The following is a 5,096-nucleotide window of genomic DNA, read 5'->3' as shown; positions in this document are numbered from 1 at the left end:
GTAACACAGCTATGTAAAAGGATAAAACAAGATAACACAGAAAACACAAAATAGTATAATAGAAATCAATCCCAAAATATGTGATATAGAAGTTCAAATGGGTTGAACACACCTATTATGAGACAAATCTTCAGATTAGATTTTTTTAAATCTTGTATGTCACTAATAAGAGACATACGGAAAACAAATGAACACCAAAGTTTAAAAGTAGACATAACAAAATTACAAAAAAAAATAATAAATCAAGATAAGGTAGTGATATTTTTAAGTATCAAATATTTAATGAGGCAAAGAGATATCTGATATATATAAAAGGAGCAAGCGTGTAAACAAAGCAAACTTATAAGGAGGATTGTAACCAAAATAGCTTCTATATTTAAAGAAAACAAACAGAATTACAAGGTTAAGTTGGCAAATTCAGACTTATGGTAGGAGGTACATCTTTCCTGCTCAGAATCAGATAAGACAATCAGATAAAATTATTATGATACACAAATGTACTTAAGAATAAAGAATCTTACACTCCACACAATAACTATTATTTTCATATACAAAAACATTTACACAAATAACCATATATTGGCCTCCCCAGTGGCCCAGGGGGTTGAGTGCAGAGCTATGAAGCTGTCCATAGCCTCTGCAGTGAGGGTCAATTCCGGGCCCACCAGGGAGATAGCCACTTGGCACGGCAGACAGTTCCTGTCTCATCCCCTGCTCCCCTCAGAAGTGTATTTCAGTAGATCTGCCTGTTCTGACCCCACTCTGTCTCTGGTGAATTGTCTCACCCTCCCATGCCTCTGGTCTGTACCCCAGCTCTTGTGTAACTAAATAAATCTTAAAAAAAAATCCATATATCCAGAAAATACATCTCAACAAATTGAAAAGAATCGATATTATACAGAACATTCCCTAGTAATATAACGATAATATACATAATATATGAACCATGTAAACCAAATAGATTTGGAAACAATCCCCCTTTTATAATTCATGATTTAAAAAAGTAAGGAAATTACTAGATTTTTAAAAATTTATAATTAGAACACTACCCATCAAAACCTGGAGAGTACCTAGCCCAACACTTCAGTAAAAGTTAATAGTTTTGAATGCACTTATTGGAAAATAAGAAACTGTCAACCCAACAAGTCAGAAAAAGAAGAAAGCTGGAAGAAGGAAGTAAAGGCATAGGTAGAAATGAAAGAAACAGAGTGATCAAAGATTTTTAAAACAGAGTTAAACAATGTAATCAAAACCTGGTTCCTTTAAAGGAGTTGTAGATAGAGAGAGCTTTGAAAACCTGTTTAAAGAAAGAAAGAGAATAGCCACAATTAATGTTATGAATGGAAAAAAGGATCAAAAGTATAAATAACAGATTAAAAAAAAATCTTTCCAAACACATGAAAATGTTAATAATTTTAAAAGAAATGGTATAAACACATATTTAGAACAATACAAATTATCATGTTTCCTGGAGAACAATTAAAAACCTGATTCACCCTCTGCTATAGAAGAACTTAAACTGAATGCTAAAAATGGCCATTTCTTAAAGTCACTAAACCCAGCTATTTCACAGAAGAAATTTAACTGTCTTTTCTGAAACAGGTTATTCCTCCCTTGTATAATATCTTGTATAATAGAAATTGTGGCCCTTTGATGCCTGGAAGGACCAAAGCATCTGCAATGTTTCTTCCCCCCAAAAGTGGCCATTAATCAGCCTTTGGACTTTTCATACCCTAAGTAACTTCACTTCAATGAAATGTCATGTCATTTTCAATGCTGGAGATCCATGGCAACTACTGCCGAGTCAATCCCATATAATTCATTCCCCTACTCCTTTCCAGAAGGTTCCCTTAGTTTTACAAATCTTATCTTGACCCCTACATCTTGGAAAAATCTATAACCCAGCCATGATTTTTAGGACTGAGCTCTCTCCTTCCATTGCTTTAACTTGATTTGGGGATCAGATATGTTTTTTTTTTTTTTTTTTTAACAAAGACCTATGTGTTTGTTTTGAGGCCAAAAATATTAGGTTCTGAATTATCAAACCATTCATTGTTTAATTAAGTTTTGTCCATCTTTACCTTACTAACTTAGATAAATTTATCCAAATCCCTTCTCAGGATCCTTGCCTCAGCCATAGGTAGATCAGTTTTTCCTTCTTGGTTCCTTTCTAAGGTTTCTCTTCTGTGTGCTTCTTATTGGAGAAGATTTAACTCTAGAAATTCTTGGTCCACAGAGCTCAGGTAAAACATGAATCTATATGTAACTTTATCCCTCGAAATGTACTTACTGATGCATGAAGTAGTCTAAACTTATGGTCCACAATCTTGGCTTAAACATCTATGGAATACTATACAGATGTGAAAAAAGAAGAAATAGTGGCTTTGGGGACAAAATGGATAGTCCTCAAGGTAATTATGTTAAGTGAAACAAATCAGAAAGTGAAAGATAGATATTGGATGGTTTCACTCATCTGAGAAGCATGAATAGCCATAAAACACACAGACAAAATACAGCAGGAATAGTTCTTAAACTCAGTGAAACAATTTAATGGTTACAGAGGAAATGGGGTGGGGGGAGTGAGTAGGCAGCGAGTATAGAGAAGCCAAGGGGGTATTGACATGAGTGATTTGTTGGAGGGTGAGTGGAACGTGTATACATATGGAAAAATAAAATTAAAATATAAATAGAAAAATCCATTGATTTTTTTGTAACCACTGACTAGCTCTTCTATGCTTCCAGAGACCTTCTCCAACTATTCATTTACCTTCTGCACTTGGTTCCCCTTTGGGAGCATTACTACTATTTTCTCTGATTATTTTTTTCAGATTATAGTCACTCTCTGATCCAGTTAAATATTAAATTATTTCCCCCTTTCAAAGTCCTATCTCAACAATATTTCAGATCTCATTTGCTTGTTTTACTTTTTGTGTGCTGAGTACAAACTTCAATATCTCCTTATCTAATACTTCCATTAATGAAATCTCTATTTTTCTTTCCCTTAAGCAATCTCCAGTTTGTTTTCTGCTATTTCTTTCTGGGTATCAATCTATTACAGAAATTGGGAAACTCACTTTGTTATATAAAAAGGAATTTAAGGTCAAGGTTAAAGTAAATACTTTAAAAATTTTACTATGAGTGCTGTGAACCTGATCCCAATTCAGCAGGACCCTGTTTTCTCTTGTTTCAGAGCCAACAAGTACCAAATGCACAAAAACTTGTCATTCCTCTGATGTGTCAGCCTTACTATTGTCTCATTTGACCAAGTTAGCCAAACCCAGAGTCATTAAGGAAAGGGACCACGGAATATCACAATTACTGACAGTCAAGATTCAACGGAGGCCATTGATGTTAAGAGTTGACCACACTACCATGATATTGATACACAACTTATCAATGTTTCCCCACATATTATATTCATGATCAGTTCTTGCTGTTGGCACTATTAATCCTGACTTCAGTTTCTTTCTGAATTATTCGTGTTTCAGCTTTAGAGCCCATTCTCAATGTCTGGTGCAACTCTTACGATTTTAACCCAGAAAAAGAAAACTATGAGAAGTTCATAATGCCTAGGGGCAGCTTATTACACAAATTGGAACAACTCTACTGCTTTAATTCCTAACAAGGAAGAAAGAAGAAAGGAAAAAGGGCTCATAAGTAGATACAACAAGATACCTCCTATCTCATTTAGCAAAAAGGCATCTGAAAAAAATCCTAGAGGATCTACTTAGTACAGAATCCATTTCAGTTAATGTGTCTACCACATCTTAATTAAATAAAACTGCAGTACAGAAAGGCCAGGAGGGCCGTCTGAGTAGTGAGAATAAGTAGCTACATATTAGTCATTTGGAAGGTCCTTTCTTTGCTGCCACTGCTGTATTCTCACCCACTTTTGAATAACTTTGGGTCTCCAATGGGTAACAAATGCAGGAATGAATAAGCCACAGTTCTTGTCTCTGAAGAGCTCATGGTCAAATGTAGGAAAAAATAATCACATTACTTACTAACACACAAATTTAGAAAGCCATGTTATAAATAGCAGTGGGCAATATCCCTTCCCCCCCCCACCAAACTAGCTCTAGCTAACCTGAGAGAGTGGGACGAAAAAGAAGGAGATGGGGACAGAGAATATGCAGTGCACATGTACAGTGTTCCCAGTTGAGGACAACTGGGGAACAGAAGGAGAATAAAACTACCTACTGATAAAGGTAAGGATAGCAGGTGACTGAGCACTCGGTTATGCTTTGTCTGCTTGATTGGATCTAGACTGCTTATGCCTAAGAAACAGACTAGATAAAATGTTAAGTTCTAAACTATGTTCTTTAATATCCCAATTCCTTTCCTGTTCTCATACAGGTGGTATTTTCTAAAGTATGGAGGATCCTTCCCTGGAAAAGTGTATTCCCATACTCAGATGAAAGGTCAGGGCGTTGTGTCAGTCGAAAGGAAGAAACCTAAGAAACAAACCAACTCCGATGCCATGTCATTTGCATGCCATCATGTCTCAGAAAATACTTGGTGTGATCTCCCGCTCTGCAGCCGATACAAAAGAGTTTCACAAATCAAACATAGCAGGTAAACTCATAGAACAACCAGCCTGATCTTTTTTTCTTAGGCATTGTAAGAAAGCCAAATTCCTCTGTAGGTAAATGTTTTTTCAGGCTTTTCTGCCCTCCCACTATTGGGATAGCCCTGCCTGATGGGGCCCTGCAGTTGTTACATTGTTGTCAGCTGTCTCCTTTACTTCTGTGGGCCATGGGAGGAGTATTGGGATAGCCACCAAGAGAAGCAGCAGCAGAAGAGGCAGGAGAGAAAGACCTGGAGAAAGAAGCCAGAGAAGCCCAGAGTGAAGACTTGCCGGGGGCTTGGAGGCTTGCAGGACTCCTGGTCCCCAGCACCCCGCCTGCTGTGTACCTGTTTGCCATACTACATGTAAAGCTCAATGAAAGCCTGAGAAAGCCACGGAGGGCTCCAAGCCTCTCCTTTACCCATCTTCTGGATCATAGACATCCTGCTCAGTGGCCCTACCTGCCACTACACTTCTTATAGTATACAACAAATTGGCAGGAGAAAAATTAAATAAAGGCAGTCTTTTT

This window comes from Talpa europaea (assembly GCF_964194135.1).
Source record: "Talpa europaea genome assembly, chromosome: 14".
Taxonomy (NCBI): Eukaryota; Metazoa; Chordata; class Mammalia; order Eulipotyphla; family Talpidae; genus Talpa; species Talpa europaea.
The sequence above is the reverse complement of the archived record's forward strand: the minus strand, read 5'-3'. Positions refer to the sequence as shown.